Below are 26,417 nucleotides of genomic sequence, written 5' to 3' on the forward strand. Positions count from 1 at the left end.
ATATAACTACTTGCCTTGAGAATTTCTAAATACACTGCAAGTAATAATTGCTTACTCTAACTTGTAAAATGTACTGTATAATAAGATGTAAGATGTAAGTCATAATTATTAACGTAGTATGTGTAATTTTTTACTGTTGTTGTTTCTTTTACTTTTGTATTCATATATAAATGACGTATCCACTTCATATCCACTTCATATGTAATACAGTGCTAAATGTATGAAAAAAGAACGAAAGAAATACAATGCAATACATATAACGCAATAGTCTAATATTCTAAGCAATAATCTAATATTCTAAGTACCATTATTCTATTGTTTCTTTTTTTAAATTTTACTGTAGTATTCTGTAGTGGTACTCTTAAATGTATTCTTATAACGTTTTATGCATTAGTCCCTATAATCTACTTTGTATTTTATTGTATCAGTACTTATATTCGCATAATAACTTTGTGTTACTATTTTCTGCTTTGTACTTTGCCGTATTTTTATACAGTAATTCTTTTACTAATACTATTGTATCATATTGTCTATTTGATACTTTACTGTATTAGTACTAATATTCTCAAAGTTACTTACACACTACGATTGTATTATCTACTATGTACTTTATTAGTATTCATATTCTTATAAATATTCATGTATAACTATTGTATTATCTACTTTGTACTTATTAGTACTTGTACTCTTATAAATACTCGTGTATACCTCTGTATTATCTACTTTGTACTTTATTAGTACTTGTACTCTTATAAATACTCATGTATACCTATGTATTATCTACTTTGTATTTTATTAGTACTTGTACTCTTATAAATACTCGTGTATACCTATGTATTATCTACTTTGTGCTTTCTTAATACTTGTATTCTTATAATTACGCGTGTATAACTATTGTATTATCTACTTTGTACTTTATTGGTACTTGTACTCTTACAAATACTTGTGTATACTTATTGTATTATCTACTTTGTACTTTATTAGTACTTGTATTCTTATCATTACTATGTATTAGACCTACCTACTCTGTACTTGATTGTTATACAGTTGTCCATAAGACGACATGAGACAATTTTTATGAGGAAATACAAGATGAGACAGAACTCTTCCAATAAAAATATACACTTTCCGAGATCAGACATCACTTTCTCCATGAGATAGCCTGAACTGCTGACTCATGGGCAACAATATTTATTATACTAGTACTTGTATTCATAGAATTACTTAAGTATTACTACTGTATTATCATAATTACTGTCAGGTTCAATATCTGTTAACACATACTGATATTCGAAAGGCCACAAGACCACTAATAAATCTAACCTAATTAGGATTCTCCTGTAAATTTATCCTACGAATCTGTCTAAAAGTACAACTAATTTAGCAAAGGATACGAAAATACTAATATTATTTGGGAACAAAACAACAAGCTTGATTTCTTTATTTACTGCGGCAGAAAAGTGCGGGGGGAGTGAATGTAGTTTCCTAAGTAGTCAAACAACCTCTGGTGACCTAGCAAATTACTACATAGTAGCAACAAATGCATATGTAATTTTCATGCAAAAGATTGCACGATTCAGTTAAGTCCACCAAAACATAATCACCATAGTTTTGTGAGAAACTAGTGGTGATGACTGGTAGTTTATGCCCTTCTAATCCCCGCCTCTTAACCTCCCCTCTCCTACCGTTCCCCGTCCCGCAATCTGTGTGGACTTGAGCTTACGAAACTGTTGTTTCAGAAACAAGTTGGGTGGCCTGCTTCCCTTCATGCATCGTTGAACTACCGAAACTGCATGCAGATTAAGTTTGATTTCCGCACTCAAAACAAAATTGGTGAGCCTACAAACTCAATCCCATTACCTGATTGTTTTTATATATACATATATATATAAAATCTTTTAAAGTCAGTCGGTGTTTTAATTTTCTCCCCACTTTCCAATCCTTCGTCATGCTCAGTTTTTCACTTTGAACCGAATCATCACAAGAAAAATGCTACGGTTGTTTAGTCGGGTAATTAAGTTTGCCGATCCTCCACTGATTGTTAGTTAGTTGTTGTTCCTTTGTATAAGACCAAGTAAAGGGAACGATACAAAAAAAAATGTAATGCTGCCATCTGTCGGTAAGTAAATGAACTCGACAAGAACAAGAGAGGTTGACGATCGACCCGAATTATTTTGATTTTGCGCAATGAATTGATAGGACTCTCGGAAGACGTTCCCAAGAAAGAAAAAAAGTAAAATAAGGGATGTGATTGATACATTGACAAATTGCTCGCTTATCGTTCTCGTTTTGTGATACTCGACGTTTCTAAGTCACGAGTGACAATCCGCTGTCTCTTTATCCCCGTTGAAGAAGTCTCTCTTCAATTAATAATAGTCTCACTAATAGTTGACACTCTTTCCGTTATCCCTGAAAATATTCTTGTTTAGTTGTATGTAATTTCTAAATCAAATTAGAGACAAATCATTTTTATACTTTTTTTTTTTTTAATATCTTCAATTGTATTTTTGACTCAAAACTTGTGAAAATCTTTTTCCGCTCACCGTGGAAATAATGCCACTTTTTGAGTCAAAATAGGCAATTCGGTATTCTTTTACTCTCCTCGTTGAAGAAGTTTATGTTTTCTAATTCAAATTTCTGACTCAAATTAGCAATTTAGTATCCTTTCACTCTTTTCGTTGAAGAAATTTATGTTTTCTAATTCATCACTCTTTTCGTTGAAGAAATTTATGTTTTCTAATTCAAACTTCTGACTCAAATTAGCAATTTAGTATCCTTTCACTCTCTTCGTTGAAGAAGTTTATGTTTTCTAATTCAAACTTCTGACTCAAATTAGCAATTTAGTATCCTTTCACTCTCTTCGTTGAAGAAGTTTATGTTTTCTAATTCAAATTTCTGACTCAAATTAGCAACTCAGTATCCTTTAACCTACTCGTTGGAAACATCCCTGGTCAACTGACATTTCTGGCTCAAAAGTGACAATTTAGTACTATTGCATTCTCCTCGCTGAAAATTACCTGTTCAGTTGATGTTTCTGACTCAAAATTGGCAATTCAGTATATTTTCATTCTCCTCGTTGAAAAACAAAAAAATCTGTTCAGTTGACATTTTTGATTCAAAATTGACAATATAATATCCTTTCAATCTTCTAATTGAAAACTTCTTGTCCGTTTGACATTTCTGACTCAAATTTGGCAGTTCAGAATCATTCCACTCTTCTCGTTGGAGAAAAAAAAAATGAAATCTGTTCAATTGTTAATTCTGACTCAAAATTAAAACTTTGGTATCTTTTCATTCTCCTCGTTAAAATTATTTCTGTTCAGTTAACATTTCTGACTCAAAACTGACAGTTATCAGTTCACTCCCCTCGTTAAAAATATGTTTGTTTGGCTCATATTTCTGACTCAAAAGCTTGCGCCCACCAATCTGAATTACGTTCAGTATCCTTAATGAGGCTCGCGCTCACCAATCTGAATCACGCTCACCATCCCTAATGAGGATTGTGCTCACTAATCTGAATCATGCTCACCACCCTTAATAAGGCTCACGCTCATCATCTTTAATGGGGTTTGCCCTTACCAATCTGAATCACGCTCACCTTCCTTAATGACGCTTGCGCTCACCAATCTGAATCACGCTCAGTATTCTTAATGAGGCTCGCGCTCACCAATCTGAATCACGCTCACCATCCTTAATGAGGATTGCGCTCACTAATCTGAATCATGCTCACCACCCTTAATAAGGCTCACGCTCATCATCCTTAATGGGACTTGCCCTTACCAATCTGAATCACGCTCACCTTCCTTAATGACGATTGCGCCAACCAATCTGAATCACGCCCAGTATCCTTAATGAGGCTCGCGCTCACCAATCTGAATCACGCTCACTATCCTTAATGAGGATTGCGCTCACTAATCTGAATCACACTCACCATCCTTAATGAGGCTCACGCTCACTAGTCTGAATCACGCTCGCTATCTTTAATAAGGCTGGCGCTCACTAAAAGATCAGGTTTGCTCTCCTCGAAGCTACTAAACACGATAAAGTTGGCGCTCGCTCGAGGTTGCGCTCACTAATCATATTGGGAGGCTGGAGCTCACGCTCAATGACTCCGAGAATCAGACTTCTTAGTTTGGACATCTTTGGTACATAAACCATTATGAGATATCGACCTTTACAGTATATCTCGCCTCAAAAGAACTCAAATATAGACAGGATCACGCTCACACGCCCTAACCACTTGCCTACTTGGAAGAAACACTAATGTGTTTTCTAACGAAAATGTTTATACATATTACTGTACAAGTCAGAATAAAGAACCAAGCCTAGTACTATGAGTGTATGTGTTTATTTTATTATAGTAGAGAGGACTCTGAAGATTATGAAGCATTAATGATTCACAAAAAGAAAAGGGGGGAGAACTTGATATGTTTCTGTCTATCGTTTGAACAGTTCTAAAGGAGAACAAAAGGTGGTGTACAGTATACACAAAATAACCGGAAACAAGCATTTGTTACTTTGCTTTAAACATCACCGGAAGTGGCAAGTCAGCCATGAAATAATGGATGTGACATCTGACAACACGTTCAAAACGATTGATCAATGTCGCTCTTTACTGAAATGAAAGAGAATAAAGAGAGAGAGAAGGAGAGAAAAAAATAAAAGGTGTATGAGATTCACAAGATTACCTGAGCGAGAAAACATTTCCAGTCAACGGGTGTTCTTTTCCCTACTTGGTAGACAGGACCTCTGATTTCTGTATTAGACAAAACGTAAGAAGTTTATTTATTGGATGACATATACACAATCTCACTCAGAGCATCTGCCACCTAATGGAAGTTTTCTGAATTAGTACGAAGAAAGAACATTTGAAACACACGCTTACTTTGTAGCAAAAACAGAAAAACAGCAGGATATCCAATTTTAAGTGTTACACTGGTCTCAGAAATTCAGTGGTAATGGGTGAAGAAAAGGAAACCAAAGAAGCATAATAATTATTGATATTATTGATACACATTACTTCAGGAATTCACCACTAACTTGGGCAAAACAAATAGTATTGGAAAAGAAAGTCTCAGAAATTAACGTGCAATAATATTTTTAATCCTAACAAAGTATTGAAATAGCTCAGGAAGTTCACCAGTCAAATGGTGAATACAAAAATAAATAAATAAATAAAATAAAATAAAATAAGTTTCAGAAATTCACCAGTAACATTTTCACTGCCCAGTGCTGAAAAAAATTTCAGAAATTCACAAGTAACGTTGTTAATATACACAAAGTGTCTGAAATAATTTCAAAATTTCACACATTTGATACAAATAATGTTAAACTTAGAAATTCAACAATAACAAATTCAGTACTAAATGTTGATACAGCTTGAGACATTTACCAATAAAAAGCACGAAACTAATAAAATATTTGAAATAGTTTCAGAAAAAGAATGCATCAAAAGATTGCAATCTTGGCCAATAATTAGTTTTTGGATCAGGGGCCACAAAATGTTTGAACGGCCCCTAAATCGAGTTTTCCTTTTTTTTTTTTTTTTTTTTTTACGAAATAAGCACATCATATTGAGTTAACTTATAGTTTGAGTTCGACTACACTATACGTAGTTCTCCAGATATACGAGGTACAAGAAAATTTTTGATTGAAATATATATTGGAACTTTTGATGCATTTTTGGATTAGGGGCCACAAAATTTTTAAGCAGCCCCTAAACCGAGTTTTCGTATTATTTTTACGGAATAAGCACATCATACTGAGTTAAGTGATAGTTTCGGCTTGGCTACATTATATGTAGTTCTCCAGATATAAGGCCTACAAAAAAAAAAAAAAGCCTGAAATATTGGATCTTTTGATCCAAAATGTTATTACAACAGCTTCAAAAATTCACAGTAAAATATTTGATTTATCAATGATGTGTTGGAAGTAAATTCAGAAACTCACTGTTGTAAGTTTGATATCAATAAAGCATTAAAATAGTCATCAATAACACACTCAATACAAAAAAGACTGTCGAAGTAGCCTCAGAAATGTAACACTGACAGAAAGACGACGAACTAAGTATGGAAGCTTAAAGCATTATTTTTGACATATCCGTTATTTTGAACAAAACGTTATTTTTAAGACACTTACTTTTCAACCTATCTTTAATATTTCATTTTTCACGTTTTCAACCTATCTTCAATATTTCATTCTTCATGTTTTCAGCCTAAGTTTACTTGATGAAGAAGGTATCTGTGAAAGGAAAGAGAAATATACTGACCTCAACAGTTATGGATTGCCATATTGGCCGCCATTTCTTTTTATATTGAAGCTTCTTGCTGTTCCAGCTTTCGTTTACTATAAGATGTCCCGAAAACAAAAAAATCTATCCATCATTTATCTTTATTATAAGTGTTCTTCCCTCCTCTTGTTTCTTCTTTCCTTCCTCTTAATTATTTTTCTGCAATTTTCCACTTGATCGATGGGTGTTAAGGCAGCAAATGAGACCAGTCCCAAGGTCAGAGTTAATTCCTCGAAAAACACGTTTGGTTTGGACATACCAAATTTATCAAACAGTGGTAATAGTTGGGATTATGTTGCTTTTTGATCTATACTTTTTTTCCCTCCATTTTCTCATCAATTAACGTAGTATATAATATCTCACGTTTCTTTTATTACTTTAATGCTGTTTCTAATGGTATAAATGACCAAATAACTATTCAACATTGAAATCCGGTTAAAAGTTGGTTATGCTTATTTTGACAGAAAACGTACGAATTTAATAGTCAGTTTACGAAACACTAGTAAAATTTGACCAGCTGCTCCATATAGGTGGTCAAAATTACAAAGCTAGTCAGCCATTCTATTTTCGTTGTACTTACAGGTTTATGCAATCCCTGAATACCACCAAATATCAAATACTTGAAAAATTCCTGACTTTAGAGGTAAATAGTCTTGTTTCCTTGTGGCCTGTTTTGTTTTCTTTCGACTCCTTGTAAAGTATCTTCTTCGGTGCGGTCCATAGAAGCTTGTCACCTATACCCTCAAGCTGTTTTAAACTGTTTATATTCATTGTTTTCGACCAATGGATATGTTGTTGATGATTTCGATTTGTAATTGATACTTTGATATTCCGATTTTTCTTTCTTTCTTCCTTCCTTTTTTTTTTTTTTTTTTTTTTTTTTTACATAGTTGAACTTGAAAGGATATTTTTAATATTACTATTAGTTATTTTTATCCATCAGTTCTTTCAATAGGGTTCTTTCAAGTGTACTCCAATGTGTTCTTGTTTGTCAGTGGACCTACGCACTGCTTCAACGAGATCATACACTTACTTCCATTGCTGTAAGTGTACTCCAATGCGTTCTTGTTTGTCAGTGAAAGTATTCTTCTTCGGCAATGAAAGTCTTGCTTGAATGAGATTTTATATTTACTACGTCGGAAATATGTAATTCAATGAGAAATATTTTGTCCGTCAGTGATCAGCACGTATAGCTTCAATGATTTATTTACTTTCGTTGCCGACGAAAATTATTATAGTTCATACCATAGTTATAGTTCATAAAAAAAAAAAAAAAAACAAGCCAAAATATTATAGTTCATCAATATATGGTGACAAAAATTTATACCACATATTCACTACGTACATACAATCAAATTTAAAATAATTTGTCGTATAAACTCTTCAAATAATATCTTATATCTACTATAATGTTCCGAAGATAGGAAACATGTAAAATATGGACCAACACACAAACATTTGCACAAATATAAATGAAATACATATTAACAAGACAATCCAGAACTCAAAAACTAATTAGGTGACGGTTTCGATGCTGTCAGTACTTTCATCTAACACAAAAGACACGATGTGTTAAGAACAGCTGTGCGACCGATGAAGATAACAGTTATAGTATCGAAACAATCGCATCAGTAGTTTTGTTAAGTTGTGTATTGTCGTGTTATTGCATATTTCATCTATATTTTTATAATATCATATACACAACGTGCAAGATGCATCTCGATCAACACAAATATCGCAGCTGAAGGGATCGGAACTTGCACTCCTATATTTCTAGCTTGCCGGACGGTAAAAACTAAATTCGAAGTACCAGGGACACAACTAGGTTTTTCTGTACATTCTGGTTGTTGTGTGTATACTGGTATTTACTGCAGAATGTATTAAATAATTTCAATAGTTGTCACGGAAAATTAGCTTGTCAGACAGAGTGTATTGCTTCAATGAAATCTTATGTATTCGATTTCGATAACAAGAGCGTATTTTAGTGCAATGTTCTTCTTCAATGAGTATTGCATAAACAAGAAATTTTATTTATTTGTATTGTCTCATTACACAATATCATAATCCAACCTTATTTGTCATCATGTATCAATTCAACTGTTTCGGTATACATGTTCATCATCCTTTGTATTCATGGTTAGATATTGAGACGTCATATCAGGAAACAATATTATAATATTCTTTTTTCACAAAAAGTGCATATTAAGACTTCCGTCTTGGTAGACAAATGTCACAAACCGGGAGAATCTTCTCCGACGATCGGTCCTTTTGAACGGTCTGCTCAATACTATATTTTATTCTTTCTTGTCTTATATCGTCCGCTGTTTCTAGAATGAGGAAAGTGGTTGGGGAAAAATACGGGACAAAATCTACGACAGTTGTGCTTTGAGAGAATGACGAAGGAGGAAGAAGAATGAAGAAAATAAGGGAACCAGAAAGAAAAAATGATGGGATTTTTAGTAGAAGGGGGTGGCAGCAGTACTAATACTACTACTAGCACCAGTAAAGCCACTGGCCAACGTCCCAGCCACGTCTCTATATATCCAGCGAGAAGAGATTCGAGTTTCTAATTTATGATGGCGTGATGAACAGACGTCATAAAGCACGGAGAGAGAAAGAAAAAAAAAGAGAGAGAGAACCCCCCGTCTTTTGGCGTTTCTGAGTGGATGTGCCGTTATCGGTCTCCCCAATGATTTGTAGTCTTTGTCAGTCGTAGCCATCAGGCGCTGAGGTTGGAATTTTCTAGCGGAAAAAGGCAACGCAAAAGGCGTATATAGAGAAGGGATTCGAGAAGAACACAGAGCAAAAGAGAGGGACAAAGGGGGTCATACTCACATACACACAGCCACACCATTATATATATATATATAGGATCTGCAATATGTACACCCACCAGACCTAGAAGCAGAAGCAGTAGAGCTTTTGCAGGAAATGGCTTGCTTATCAGTTCTTTTTGGTAGGATTTATTATGAAGCGTCGTTCTATCAGAGTCTCTCACGCCTGGTGCTGCTGCTCCGACTCCACTACTACTATTACTGGTAGCAGTATTATTAATAGTAGTAGTGGTATAGAATGTGGCAAGGATGGTTCAGGACCAGCTGACCACCACTGTTCTTTTCGGGGATCTCTGTATACCAACAACTTCTCAGTAGAGGAGCGGACATGGATGTTCTCTTTCCTGAAAAATCCAATTCTTCTCTTTTCTGTACAAAGGCTTCTCGCTTGTCCATTTCTTTCACACATATACAATTATACCGGTGTATATATATATATAATGTTCTGCATACCATTCTTTCCATCTTCCCACAACTGCTGCTCTCTTTCTACCTCTTCACCAACCACTCCTCCACATCAATCACCAATCTTCAAACGTCAGTCCTTTACCATTTCTTCGTTTCGCTTCTGTCCATCTGCACGCCGTCCGTACTTCTACTGTCTGCTCTAAAGGCACTCATATATAAACGTATATATCTAGTAATATGCGCGAAAAAAGCGTATGTGTGTATATATACATTCCAGGGTTTTACTTCCCTTTTTTTTTTCAACCAGTAAAAAAAAAAAATCTCGCGCCGAACAGAACCGAACCCAACCTTAACTGCCTCATTTGTCACGATCTTTGAGAAAATTTCTCCCTCTCTCCATATTCTCTTCTTTCTTTATGAAAAGAGTGAGTGAGTGAGTCAGAGAGAGAAAAAGCCTCTTTTCTACTATATACTGTAATTTTCTTCCTGCTGTCCATCAATCACAGATATGGGCTGATTTTTCTCGCAAAAAAAACCTCACTCATATAATGGCTACTCTTCATTTCGTATTGTGTTTTTGTTAAGTTTGCGTATTTATACAACCATGGAGATACACACACAACGCATTATCTTTGAATATCGAAATTCATTCAACTCCTACCCGACACTATCGATTAAATTAGTATAAGAGAAATGAACTTGTACACTGTTCCAATAACACTAAGATAAGGAATGAGCTGAGGTTGATTGTAAACTTACCAATTAAGCCATTTTTTACATACGTAGTGTTTAGCCAGTAGAAACATACTTTAGCTATTAGCTATAAATTTCGCTAATTCTGTATTCAAAGTTGCAATTCCTAGTTATTTATGTTTAGCGATAGTTGATTTCAAATTCTATGCGATTCTTTTGACTAACTTTGACTTACCAATTTAGCCTTTTTATATGGTGTTTAGCCAGTAAAAAGGTTACTTTAGCTATTAGCTATAAATCTGGCTAATTCTGCATTCTAAAGTTGTAGTTCCTAGTTTTTATGTTTAGTCGTGGTTGATTTCAGTAACATAAGGAATGAGCTGAGACTGAATGCGAACTCTAAGCAATCCATTTGTCTAACTTCAATTACAAATTTAGCCATTTTCACACGATGTTTAGCCAGTAAAAAACGTACTTTAGCTATTAGCTATAAATTTGGCTAATGCTGTATTCAAAAGTTCCAATTTCTAGTTACTGATGCTTATCGGAAGTTAAATATTATCTTTTCAAATCAAAACTTTTTTTAAAAAAATTATGAATAATAAATCCAATAAAGTATTATTTATTATTTTGATACTCCTTTCTTCGTTGTAGTACTTAACACTGCCACGTCACAAACTATTTTACACATCTTATTTATCATTCTCACTCATTAGAACGGTCTGACGACAAATCGGAATTCTCGGAATAACTATTTTCAATGAGAATTTAGAGCGTATGTTTGGCGTGGACAGTGTACTTTTAGTGTCGCACTAGAACAATAGTGTCACAAATATGTGGCCAACATTACTGTAAAAATTGGGGACAAAGAAAAGAATTCAAGGAATGTAGTTTCTTTGTCATCTGTGAAAACAAAGGCTGCTGTAAATATTTTAAGTAAGGATTACGGATGGAAGTACCTGAATTGAGAATACCAGGGACAATATTACAGTAGCTGCAGATAGCACTGACACATTGTGCTTGATTTATTGTTAAGTTTTTGTTAACTATAAATTTAGCTATAACTTTAAAAGAGTTTAGCTTCATTATTAAATTCTGTTAGCTATAAATTTGTCTACAAATTTAGAAGCGTTTAGTTGAATATAATTCATTACCATTATCTATTTTGAAAAAAAATGTAGTCTATACCAAACCGCACAAATTAATGCCTCGTAAAATTAACATTCAAACTAATTTTTATATCGATTTGATTTGATTTCGTGTTTAGCGTCCCTTTCAGCAGCGAGGCTATATGAGACGTAGAACTACAGCTTAACGCGGGATTCGAACCACACACAAAATCCTGGCGGGAATCGAACTTGAGTCTCTCACGCCAACTTTTTTAAATTCGAGACAAGACTAGACCAGGGTGTCTATCGGTCACGAAAGTCATGAAAAAATCACGAAACCAGAAACGGTCATGAAAGTCAAGAAAAAGTCAGGAAATTTGCTTTTGGGTCACGACTTTTATCTGTACAAGTACAGACTGGAAAATTTTGTTCTATAAAACTTCAAAATTCACCGCCAAAAATGTCTATGGTCGGCTTTAGACGCTACCAAGTCGCAAACAAGGCACATTTCTATCGCATGCACGAAAATTCGGCCTAATTCACACCCAAATTCGCTCTTAATCCGCGGCTTCGTTGAGCAGTAGCAATGCAAATCGCATCGCATCGCCGAAACCACTTACGCATCTAGCCTGTTTATTCAACTGTGAGAAAATATCAAGTTTTTTTTACCGCTCCAGGGAATAGCTTTTGAAAGTAGAGATATGATAAAGATACGTAAGTGCTAGATACTTTTAGTATTTAGTTTTTGAATGTTACGGAATTTTATGGTTTGGTAAAGAAAAGGTCACGAAAAAGTCAGGATATTTTATTTTGGAATTTTAGTAGACACCCTGTAGACGCATTACAAGACGAGTCTCATGGGCAAGTCTTAGATCTCTATACTGTTTTACTTTTGCACAGTTCATATATATATATATATAAACTATAAATTGGTAAAATGATTGTACGAACATAATGAAGTATATTTATCAACGTTTACAATATGCACGTCATTACAGAATATATTCCAAAAATAAATTGTTTTAAATATTTTATATAATACCCTTCGTGGACTTCTCATGACGCAGTAGAATTTTGATAATTTCTACATGAAATTTAAGAAAACAGAAACAAGGCATAAATTTTCTAAAATTTCAAAACGAGACGACAAGAGACGAGACAGAATTCTTCAAGAACTGAGACGAGACTTCTACAAAAATTTACAAAGTTATCTTAGTCTCGTGGGCAAGATAATTCGCTAGCTACTACACAACAGGGAAGGGAAGCGCATTTGTGTTGCAAATGCTCAAATAGAATACTCAGAAATAAATAAATACATACATACATAAAAAGGAATCACATAAAATAAAAAGACAAATATTAAAGTACATACTTGAAATCTATTCAAAAGTTTATCAAGTTTCAGTAAATGTTGCTCCAGTCACAACCCATTTTCAATCTTTATTTCCCCTGAACACTTATGCAACCATGCAGTTCTAATGTATATATGTGTGTTATATATAAAAAATACCACTCCCTCCCAATGTTAGTTCTCTTTTTTTCTTTCTCTCTTTCTCTCTCTCTCTCTCTCTACATACAGACCCCTACCCTATCTCCCCACCACGATTCCCGACGACTCCTTCACAGAAGCGAACGAAACTTTATTGCCTATTCCTAGCTCGTAAAAAAACTATACGAGAAATTCATGTCAAGCAGTATCTCACAAGTTATGAAATTTGAGCAGTCTGTTTGAGAGAATGTTATCCTGCTTTTTTTTTTATTCTCCCTCCCCCCTTCCAATCGTTCGTTCCCTTCGTACTGTTCTCTTCCATAAGTGTATGCTCTATTTGTTCCCTTTTTTTTAAAAAAAAAAAACTTTTTTATTTTCTTTCCAAATCTATGTAACTTGAATCTTGTTTCATTCGTAAAACAGTTAAGCAATTACCTTCTAATTAAAAAAAAAAAAAACAGTGTATATATAGCACGAAACGTACCCTGATACTTCTTTGAAACTATTTTCAATTTTATTATTATTATTATTATTATTATTATTACAAGTAGTATGCACGTCACAATTAGGATAAGCAAACACAGTATATATACACAGTACATAAGTAGGGGGCGCGTTCGGAAAGTAACCTCCCATTGGTCACTGTATGTGAAGTAGCTACCATCTTTGCACAGACGGGGCGCGGTAGATCAGTCTACATCCAGCCGTGGTAGAGTGAAGGTTGCTTGATCACTAAAGCCTGTGACAAACATCTTGGCATTTCAGCTAAACGAATAAAACGCAAGCTCTGGCGCGACGTTGCCGATTGCTAAGGGGTGTGGTTATGGCTAAGCAGACAAACTACAGCGCGATCAGGTGACAGGGGATAGACGTGGATGTGTACAAAATAAACGTGGCAATACCGCTGGCCTCTCATTTGCTAGCAGCATTTAAAGGGAACTTGGAACGCCGCCTTCAAATGCCAAGATGTTTGTCACACCGTTTAGTTTCACTTTCGTAGCGTCTCAAAATGTGTGATGTAATAGAAAACCCTGCCAAGTGCGAGCTGTTATAGTCTTCTTAGTGATTTTTTTATATTTCAAGCTATTAACACACACACAAAACAATGTTCTACAGCCAAGCCAGTTAAGAAAATATTATATTATGAGTCAACGAAAGAGACCACAAGAATTGAATACTCGTACCCAATGCGTGAAGAACGTAACGTAAAAATATAAATGTTTAACAGTCTCAATGAATCAGGAAAATATTATACTGTTACGCAAAGAAAGTATTCAAGGAATAGTAGTTTCGTTTTTTTTTTTTTTTTTTTTAAATAACACATATATACGTATAAACGTTTATGAGAATATACGTATAAACAGGCTTAATGAGTCAAGAAAATATAACAGTGTTAATTCACGAGACTATTAAATTAAGGAACTTTCGATCTCATACTTCAAGAAATTAGCACATAAAAATATAAAGGATTAACAACCGTAATGGGTCACGAAACTGTGACACTTTAGTCAATGAAAGCAATCAAGGAACTGTCGATCTCATACTTCAAGAAATTAACACATAAAAATACAAAAGTTTAACAACCGTAATGGGTTACGAAACTGTGACACTGTTAGTCACAATGGACAAACAATTAAGGAATTGTCGATCTCATACTTCAAGAAATTAACACATAAACATACAAAAGTTTAACAACCGTAATGGGTTACGAAACTGTGACACTGTTAGTCAACGAAAACAATTAAGGAATTGTCGATCTCATACTTCAAGAAATTAACACATAGAAATATGAAGGTTTAACAACCATAAAAAAAAATCTATAATAATCTTATCCAAAGACGAAAGCAATAAAAGAGCTAATTTTTACATTTTCAAATAATAAGTACATCCAGATGCAAATATCTAATGTGGTTAATAACTGCTAGCAATACTTCTGTATTTTTAATTTTTGAAAACTGTCAAAATGGAACAATAATTCTAGCTAAACTTCACAAACATACACAGAAACCACCGAAATGATCACAAATGCAATTGGTTCGAAGGGTTGAAATTAGCCTTCTCTTGATCATTGATATAAATTCTGCCCACCTAAACATTGGGGAGTTTAGTAAACACAATAGCCGAGACGTCAACCCAACTCCACTATACATCGTAAACTGCCGCCCTGTGTGTTTATACAATATCACCCACACCCCTTCTCCTCCTCTCCGTATACACACATATATAGGCAATTCTGTATGTCAACGACTATCAATCATATATCTAACTGTCAGTCACACACTAACTTCTCTGTGTACACATACATGCACATATATAGGCTGACTGATTACGTATTGCGAAGGAGATAACAATTGACGAGATATTGACGATCTGGATGCAGGATGATTGAGCATTTACTCTCCCCTCACTCTACAAGCCCCGCCGGCCTATAGCCTTTCAGCAACTTTTGTTTATTTTTTTAATAAAAAAAAATATGTTTTACGAAACAGTTTTATGATTGAAATGTTTACACACAGTATGGAAATACATAATGTATCAGAAGTTGTTGAATATTTAAGTGGTTAATTAAAGAAACGAAACATTCTGAGGGTTTTCCTCGTGACGATATCGTAAGTTCCCTTCGGTACAGGAGACCCGGCTTCGATTGCTGGTGGGAACTCATGTGGTTCGGATTCCACGGTAAGTTGTAGGTTCACGTCTCACATAGCCTCAATGCTGAAAATATATATACACAGGTTGTTACAAAAATGTGTCACAATCTTTTGGTAACAGATTTCTCACATTAAAATAAGAAAAAAGTTCCATATGGACCTGTGCTCATAAGTGGATAGTTTCGGAGTTATAGGGGTGCCGAAAACGTAAAACAAGTGAACTTTAAAAGTTCATAGCTCAACTACTATGGGACCTATCGTAGTCGGGTCAAGACTAGGGATGGGCAAAACCGGTTTTTATAAAAACCGAAACCCGAAAAACCGACATTTCGGTTTTCTCCAAAACCAGTTCGGTTTTTCACCAAACCGGTTTCGGTTTTCTCCAAAACCGGTTTCGGTTTTCTCTAAAACCGGTTCGGTTTTCACCGAAACTGGTTTCGGTTTTCACCGAAACTGGTTTCGGTGAAAACTTTTCGACGAAAACACATAAAACTATTTCTGTGGAAATTGATTCGGTTTCCGGAGAACAACAAAACACCATTCTGGCCAGAAATAGAACAAATTTTGGAAGAAAAAAAATTTCAGAATCGGCTTTGAAGAAAACCGAAACCGGATCAGGTGAAAAGCCGAACCGGTTTTGAAGAAAACCGAAACCGGTTTCGGTGAAAAACCGAAAAACCGGTTTTTGTGCCCACCACTAGTCAAGACATCACTGAGGATCTGGTCTATGAACTATCCAAATATCCATATTTAAGAACGCTCCAGTGCACTCTTACTTGGACAGCAATTTTTAGAGAGGTAGTGGAAAGTGATCAAGTACTCCCAAACAGCATTTCTAAAAATGATTGTGGAACTACCCGAGGTTCTGAGAGATGGATATTTGGATAGTTTACATACTAGTTATTCTGCAATGTTTTAACCCGACTACGATAGGTCAAATAGTAATGGAACTATGGACCTTTTTTTTCGCGCTTTCGGCACCCTATAACCACGAAAGTACGCACTTCCGACCACAGATCCATATGAACCTTTTTCCTATTTTGAAGAATCTATTCCCAATATAGTGAGACATTTTTGAAACACCCTGTATATAAGCGGCTCGGGGGAAGATAATGCTAAGTGCCATTTCTAATTTTCGAGTAAACTGGTACAGAAAAGTTCAACACTTCCATGCAATGCAATGCAAATAGCACACATTAAAAAAAGATTCCCTTGCTGTGTACCGTAACGCAGACACAATTACGAACTTAAACTATCTACATACTGTTCTGTACTCAGATCCCAGCCCTTTACACGTAATAAGTCAATTTCGCCGGAAGTGACGCTTACCACTGTCTTCTCCCGAGTCACCGGGAGTGGCGCTTACCTTTGTCTTCTCCCGAGTCGCTAATATTGAATTTACACAAGTACCAACATAACAAGTACATTTACGGTTAAACTAAATAATAACCGAGATTTTCACTCACTATTTGGACGAGGGGTGGTACCGGTCTTGTCTAGTTTTGACTCGAATATTGATTTTTAGAAAGAAATTCACTAAAATCGAGGATATCTTCCAAACCTTAATATTATTAGGTAGCTCTTACCGTTCTCTGAAATCTGAGTATTCAGGACATTCTGAAAGGAAATACCAAGTACTCATCCGGGCGATATATTCTTCGTAATACGCACGGAGAAGGTTATGCACTAAAGCACGAATTTCTACAGAGTTAAAACGAACAAATGATCACAACCGTTCTCTGTATATTATCCATTCCTGCGAAAACTGAATTTAGGAATTAAATTCAGGAATTCCACGTTCAGGAATTAAAATTTTTACCGAACAACTATAGTCATGTAGTTGTCTGTTAAAATCATTCGGATAGTTGTTGTTAGAATAATTAATCTAAAAAAAAAATCGAAAAACTATTAGTTATCCGAGTAACTGTTCGAAAATGTATTCGTTATCCAAGTAACTGTTCGAATAATTAATCCTTATCAAAGTACCTGCTGAAATAATAATTTGTTATCCAAGTAACTATTCGCATAATTATTCATTATCCAAGTAACTGTTCGAATGATTATTCGTCATCCCAATAACTATTCGTTATCGAAGTAACTGTTCGAATAATTATTCGTTATTCAAGTAACTACTTGAATAATTATTCGTTATTCAAGTACCTATTCGAATAATTATTCTTTATCCAAGTAACTGTTCGAAGAATTATTCTTTATCTAAGTAACTGTTCGAACAATTATTCGTCACCCAAGTAACTGATGGAATAATTATTCTTTATCCAAGTAACTGTTCGAATAATTATTCATTAAAGTAACTGTTCGAATAATTATTCGTTATCCAAGTAACTATTCGCATAGTTATTCGTCATCCACGTAACTATTAGAATAATTATTTTTTTTATCCAAGTAACTGTTCGAATAATTATTCGTCATCCAAGTAACTGATGGAATAATTATTTTTTATCCAAGTAACTGCTCGAATAATTATTCGTTATCCAAGTAACTACTCGAATAATTATTCATTTAAGTAACTACTCGAAAAAATTATTCGTTATCCAAGTAACTATTCGAATAATTATTTGTTATCCAAGTAACTATTCGAATAATTATTCGTTATCCAAGTAACTGCTCGAATAATTATTCGTCATTAAAGTAACTGTTCGAATAATTATTAGTTATCCAAGTAACTATGCGCATAATTATTCGTCATCCACGTAACTATTAGAATAATTATTTGTTATCCAAGTAACTATTCGAATAATTATTCGTCACCCAAGTAACTGATGGAATAATTATTCTTTATCCAAGTAACTGTTCGAATAATTATTCGTCATTAAAGTAACTGTTCGAATAATTATTCGTTATCCAAGTAACTATTCGTTATCCAAGTAACTGTGCGAATAGTTATTCGTTATTGAGAATCCGTATGGAATATTTTTCAACATGATCTTTAGTGTGGAGTTGAAATTACTCAAATCATTGAGATTTTCTTCGTAAACACATACTCTATCTTCTTGTAAGAAGTTATTGACTCTCTAAGTGTATTTTCAAAACTTCCAGAATGTGTAATGAGTGAACTACAACAAATTTACAGAATTATTTTAAACACTTCAATAAGAAAGTTTTAGGTTATCATTTCATGCGAAGAGTGTACACCAACTATATAAAAGTACTTTTAATAAACGCAATTAATAACTGTTCTGGATGTATAACATTTTAATGAGAAAGAAACACTACTCAATAAACACAGAAAAAGTCATTTATATTATATGCTTATTTGTTTCCTAATCGACACAACATATTTGCCGTAATTAATAATAATAAATTTTATATTTATTACCACACTATAACAATATTAATATATATATTTAAAAAATTGTTTCGAAAGCACATCTAAGAATATTTTAATTTCTCAATATATGCTAAATTTAAATGTATTTTAAGAACAAGTACATGCTTGCTCAACACACAATAAAATGTATTCGATTCTTCCTAGCGGAAATATCAGAATATTATGATACATATATACAGTTTTATTTCTCGTAGTCACATATTTTATAGCCATAGATAATTTTAAAAAATGAAATTATTATTATTTTTAATAACAGGTATACTTATGCGTAAGACCATTTGAAACATTCGGTCATTTGGTTCAATCTTGTTATTTGTTTGCCAATTGCTTGTAAATTGTAGTATTGCATAATCATAAAAATTGAATCAATTACACATTAATGGTTATTTTTATACCATACGCTATACGAGTTGTATGGTCACAAAATATTTTATCACAGTTTTTGGTGTGAAGCTACGGAATACTTTTTTTTCGTTTTTAATTTTCCCACAATAATATTAGAAATACGTTGTATAAATGTTCTGTAATGATTGTTCGGATCTTATACATCTCGTGCAAGAATTTCAGACAATTTTACATTAATTCTTTTAATGAAGATTCCGTAAGAACTTTACAGACACTTCGCAATAAATTTTAAAAATTTAGAGATAATGTGTAAACTAAATTCCTGTAAGTATTCTAAGAGTATTGCAGAATATTTAAGTAAGAAATCTGCCGACATTTATATCTCCACATAATATATATATATATATATATATATATATATATATATATATATATATATATATATATATATATATATATATATATATAAGAAATTATTTTCAATTTTGAACACTTTAATGAGAACTGTATATTTAAAGGAACTTAATTCTTTTAAATTCATAATGTACGAGGGCATGTCAAAAATTATCTACACTTTTGTCATAACTTTTCTTACATCGCGCACTTTGTCTTCTGTCCTCACATATTTTATTGTTATACTGTTGTGGTAATGCTATGAAAGTGTGATCTTAATTCCTCCATTTTTCTTCTTTCTGTTGCGGATATATCATGGCTGCTCCATTAGAAGTTTGCACTAGGGATGCGCACGAGACGAATCGAGACAGTATTTTCCTGACAAAATTCGAGTCGAGACACGGCTCTTCCAATAGAGAAATATACATTTTTCGAGTCGAGACATAATTTTTACAGCACATTTTCGAGACGAGACAGCCACAAATCTTGTATCGTGTGCATCCCTAGTTTGCACCAAAAAGGAACAACGAGAAGTGATCCGATTCCTTTGCTCGGAGGGTGTCAAAGGGTCAGACATTCATTGCAGACTATCATCGCAATATGGGAGAAGTGTGCTTTTGTGGCTTCGAAAAATTTAAAAGTGGTCGAACAAGTGTAACGCATGAAGAGGAAGCAGGACGGCCATCAATCTCCACTACAGATGACAACATTTAGCAAGCTCGAGAGATGGTCCTGGCGAATCATTATCGATGCTTTGCGTGATCGCGAATCAAGGATGCTTTGCGTGGTTGCCGATTTGCCTCAGACTTAGACGTGCAAAATGCGGTGCAAAAATGGCTTCACGACCAACCAAAAACTTTCTATTTGGAAGGAATACGTAAGCTCGTTGACCATTGGCCCAAGTGGATTGATAAGGAGGGAGATTACGTAGAAAAATGATGTGCATAGTATAACCCTAGCTTCATGTAAATAAACTAGAATGAAAAGTGTAGATAAATTTTGACTTGCCCTCGTAAAAGAAGTTACGAATGAATTTTAATGAAGAGTAAATACTTCTATTCTTTAACAATTCTTGTATGTAAGTACAGAAATGTTATCAATTTACAAGTTTTCGTGATGAACGTACACCTAACAAATAAATCATCACAAATTCTTACAAATGAATTAATAAAAAGACACATGTATCAATTTAGTGGGAGACAGTTTACATCGAAATATTACTCCATGAAACTGACGTGAATATGTAAATAAAATGAAGGATACCTTATATTTCTGTAATAAATTTATTACTATTGTACATTGTTTTCGTAAAAATTATATTGATACCTCGCATTATCTTGAGAATTTCATCCACACTTCGGTTTATTTATTTTTGTTAAAAAAAATTAGGAAATTTTTGCATTAAATGCTCACAGATTTTTTGGATCAAAAGATCCAATACATTTCCCCTCAAAAATTTTCTTGTAGGCCTTATATCTGGAGAACTACATATAGTGTAGCCAAACTCAAACTATCACTTAACTCAGTATGATGTCCTTTGGTCATGATCCAAGATATAATACATTTCAATCAAAATTTTTCTTGTAACCTTATATCTTGAGAACTACATACAGTGTAGCCAAACCCAAACTATAACTTAACTCAGTATGGTGTGCTTATTCCGACGAAAACTCGATTTAGGGGCCGTTCAAAAATTTTGGGGCCTCTGATCCAAAAACTAATTATGGGCCAAGATCGCAATGTTTTGAGGCATTTTTGGATCATTCCTAAATTTTTTGTTTCAATTTATATTTTGGGATCTTATATCTGGAGAACTACATACAGTGTAGCCAAACCCAAACTATAACTTAACTCAGTATGGTGTGCTTATTCCGACGAAAACTCGATTTAGGGGCCGTTCAAAAATTTTGGGGCCCCTGATCCAAAAACTAATTATGGGCCAAGATCGCAATGTTTTGAGGCATTTTTGGATCATTCCTAAATTTTTTGTTTAAATTTATATTTTGGGATCTTATTCATGTAAGAAATAATGTATTTTCCCAAAAGATTATATAGAAATATTTTGCGTCATATCCCGGTTACAACTTTATGAATAGAAAAAATATAATATTTTTAATTCACATACAAACTTTGCGAAATATACTGCACGAGTGGCCATAGATTTTAAGAACACTTCACACTTAATTCTTTCATAGAAAGTTTATCTCATAACTCATATTTAATTGAATATATTTAATTAGTTAACAATATTCAATTAAATGCGAGATAAACTTTTTTTTTTTTTTTTTTTACTAGACCCATTACATTTGAGTATTAGGGGTAATCCACGAATGGGGAAAAAGGGATGCTAAGTACGGTTTTATAACGCAAATGCGAATTAAAACTCGTTTGATCAACACATATTACGTACAACTGAAATAATTTGATCAATTTTTCTCATAAAAAAAACATGAATTGGTGGTAATAACACATCCATGTCAATCTCGTTAGAATTGGAATTTCTGTATTGAAATTTGTCTTATGCTATAAATATATTAATATATGAAATTCTGTACACATAATATTACACCAATTTTTTTAAAAAAATAGACATAATATAGACAAACATTTCATGTTAACTTCTAACTGCTACATAAATTTAGATACTATAGAATATATTTTTATTTGAGATAGATTCTAGACATTTTAGATATTTTCGACACTTGTAATATATTGTATCTATATGAATAGATAGGAGTCTTGAATATTTAATAGCTCTATAGGGAGCTCGATATTTTTATGGATATAATAATACCTTTTTTGACAATATCCTCGCGGAGAAAGAATTACGATCGGTACTCTCAAGGTTAGTAGCGGTACTCTATATCTAAATAAGGGGTGCGGTGGCTCAGTGACAGAGCGTTCACCTCCGGTGCTTGAGGTCCCTGGTTCGATCCGAGATTGCGCCGTGTGGACTTTGTGGTGGACAAACACCCTGCTCGTGGGTTTTCTCCGGGTTTTCCCGTTTCCTCCCACTTTCTTCATTCCACCATTTCATTCATTTCTCATCATCACCGTCTCCTTTAGCCTAACCGGCATATCCGTGGAACGTAAAACTTAAAGATTTCATTTTATTTCTATACCTAAATACGTAAAAGCTCTTATTCATGTTTTGCATTGACAGATCATATTTATACGTAGTTGAAATATTCTAATATTTATATTTATACTGCAACACTGATAGATAATAATTTATATTCTGAATACTTACTTCCTTAATATTTATATCTAATATCAGCATATTCTTATTTGTTCTTATTATCAGGTTATCTAAAACTCTCTGGTGCAGGTGATAGTGTTAAGAGGCCTCATCCCGGAGAAATTAAAATACCGCTAATTTTACAGTAATTATGTGATATCTTCAAATAGATAAAAGATAATCGAAATGTGGAACAAGAGCGCCCTAGAAAATATCATTTTACATGGGATACCGTTATCACGACTCACTTATCTGCTTTCGAATTCGAGCCATTTTGAAAATCGGCATTTATTTTTGCGTTTCTAAACGACTAAAAACGGAAAGCCACTAGGTGGCTTGTGATAACGGTACCTCACGCAAAACAATATTGCCCAGTGCGATCTTGTTTCACATTTCAATGATCTCTTACCTATTTGAAGATATCACACAATTACTGTAAAATTAGCGGTATTTTAATTTCGCCGGGATGAGGCCTCTTAATGTCTCAAATCGAATGGTAAGCTATTTTAGTCGCAGAGGGTCAGGGCTAACGTCATTTTACAGCTAAAGCTAGTAGATGTGCAAAAATATTAGAATACAGATAATCAGGTATAACGCAAATAAAATGAAATTAAAAGTTTCAGTTCTATGTCATACGATTATGTCAAGTAGGGTAAAGGAGACGATGATAAATGAATGAAAGGGTAGAATGAAGAAAGTGGGACGAAACGGGAGAACCCCGAAGAAATTCATGCACAACACGGTGTTTATCCACCACAGAGTTCATTTGGCGCGTGCTGGGATCGAACCAGAGACATTACGCACCAGAATTACACGCTCCACAACTGAGCTACTGAATCACACACACACATACACAAGAATAAGCCATTCCATTACAAACTCACATTTAAAAAAGCAAAGAAAAGAAAGTCCAGCGAATTTGAAAAAGAAAAGAAAAGAAAGTCCAGCGAAACTTTTTTTTTTTTTTTGTTCTGAAATAATACCAAATACATTTTCATACAAGAAATTAATGAGTAATATTGCTCACAAGAATTCTTGTTTTTTCAAGAGCATCCGCATTTTTTATCCGTCATCCGCAAAGAAAATAAATGTTTACCCGCAAAAGCAATATCGATAAGGATAACCGCGGTTATTCACATCCGCACAAACCTGAAAATATGATCAGTAGGCTATACAGGCAAAAAATATTTCTTCAGAACAAAGTAATTATTAAGCTTATAACTATGTTTTCCATCGGTGTCTTTCTTTTTCAGCGAAATGTACTTTTGATGCACTTTGAATGCAGTTCGTTGTATGTTATATGTATATACAATCACCGCCTTTTATATGTTCAAACCATTCACCTGCGAATAGAAAGGAATTCTAAACAAAAGAAAAATAGATGTGTTAATTCAATGACTGCAACATCCTGTTGTTTCGAATCATGTTGTGGAAAAGAAAAAACTCAGCAAGGATCTTTTCCATGTTGTTACGCCGTTTCTGGCTTTCTACACATTCAGAATTAGAAGAAACAAAATAAGTTTATATGTATGTTGTACGCACGTAAGTAGCTAGTTAGAAGGACTTTAAATATATCATGGTATTAATTCTTATATCGCAATACAATGTACGCTCGAAAGAAAGTTCAATGAATACTACCTACACACCATGGACGCCCAAAAGGGGCGGGCCCCCTGACTCACGAAAATGTACTAAATTTCTTAATATAAATTTTAAAAAAATACCAAATGTAATCGAGTAACCAGGGAGATGACCCCCCCCTAGAAAATTTCCTTCGGACGCCCATGCTACACACATTTGTTAATAATATACAATAGCTTCAAACTGAATTGAGCTTCGGTTTAAATCTCAAATACTACATTGGACTATTACCTCATATCTTATTTGATCGCTACATAACTTTTATTATTATTATTATTATTATTATTATTATTATTATTATTATTATTATTCCTTATTTAACACAGAAATTATGAAGGATGTAACATAGTACTATAAACATGGGCTACGAATTACAACCGGGGCTAGAATCCAGTACAGTTGTCTGGTGCAAAGTAGGGATGACCTTTTTTGGAAAATTTTTCGTTTTTAGAACAAATTTTCGTTTTTCGTTTTCGAGAAAAAAAAAATATTTTTCGATCCAAAAGAAAGGTTACAGACCATCATGCATATCAACTTTCAAAGTACAGGCCGCTCCCCACCCCACGATCTCGCTAACAAGGACAGTTGGATTATAGACGCATGTCATCGACCCGACCTTATTATTATTGAAGTTCAGCGTCCTTTTTCAGGTCTGAAGCTACGTGAGACACGAACTTTCGAATGCGTTCAAAATTGAAATGCTCTCATGCTGGGAATGGAACCGAGAACCATGCACACCAAAGGTGCGCGCCTGCTGGTCACTATACCAACGGAAAAGATTTCTTTATTTATTCCTTCCGTCAAGAATTCGTCGTGTCCGTGTGTTTTCTTTTCGGGGACACTCCCATTTCCTCCTACGTTCCCATTCTACTAATTCTTACATAATCATTCACTTGCCTTACTCACAGCCTCCCTTAGCAAAAAGGGCATAGTCGTGGGACGTTAAACTAAAATATTTCATCTCATTTTCATTACTTAAGAATTCGTTTCTCGACATTGTGAGATGTCAAGGTGACTTTTACAGCTGAAGGAGATTAAATGATCATATGCAAGTGACTGTATTTGTACTTTAATCTAGCTAGCTTTGTTCTATTGTACCTTTATCCTCAGGTGCGATACAAAATATAGTAATGTTGAGATCCCATGTTCAACAATAAGTCCCGTCCAGACGCGTACCCAGAAATTTTTGTTGGAAGGGGCCCAAGATTTGGAAGAGATCTATTGTGCTGCCAAAATGTCTTGAGCCGTGGTAAAAATGCGAACTAAAGCTCACACCCTCACACACCCACGCGTTGAGCTAACAAGAGTTCAGCTGTTGCTAAGCGAGAGAAAGCGAGTGGAATTTCTTCAGCCGATAGCAGCGCTTGCAACGGAAGACTAGGGATCAAGTCAATGTGGTATATTTATAGTAATACAATACACTATGTTTATGTAATATAGAACGGGTGTTATTCTACCAACGGAAAAAAAAAGATAATAATTTTTAAGTACTGAGACCTATATTCTCACGGAAACTGATAATATTAGATTTGTTTTCAATCAGAAAAGAAATATTACAAATGGCGAGCAAGGTCAAAACAAGTATAGATTTAATAACAAAGTGTACAAATGTACTGTATTTCGAATTACGAAGTTCTTTTTTGGAAGGTACGGTACGTGCGAACTTGGTCCTATCCATATTGTCTTGCTGAAGTGAAGGGACGTTAAACTTCAATCAATCAACCTAACCTTCCATTCCAGTCTTTCCGTTACACCGTAAAGGGACGTTAAACTTCAATCAATCTACTTAATCTTCTCTTTTAGTTCTCCCATAGCATATAAAATCGGTGCTGTCCAGGGACGTTAAATTTCAATCAACCTGACTCTTCACTCTAATCCCTGTATTTCCAATCTTTGCATCCCACAAAGCTTCTGTAGTACAAAGGGACATTAAACTTCAATCAATCAACCTAACCTTCCATTTCAGTCTTTCCGTTAC

This window comes from Thermobia domestica, chromosome 18 (assembly GCF_964235325.1).
Source record: "Thermobia domestica chromosome 18, izTheDome1.hap1.1, whole genome shotgun sequence".
In the NCBI taxonomy this organism is placed as follows: Eukaryota; Metazoa; Arthropoda; class Insecta; order Zygentoma; family Lepismatidae; genus Thermobia; species Thermobia domestica.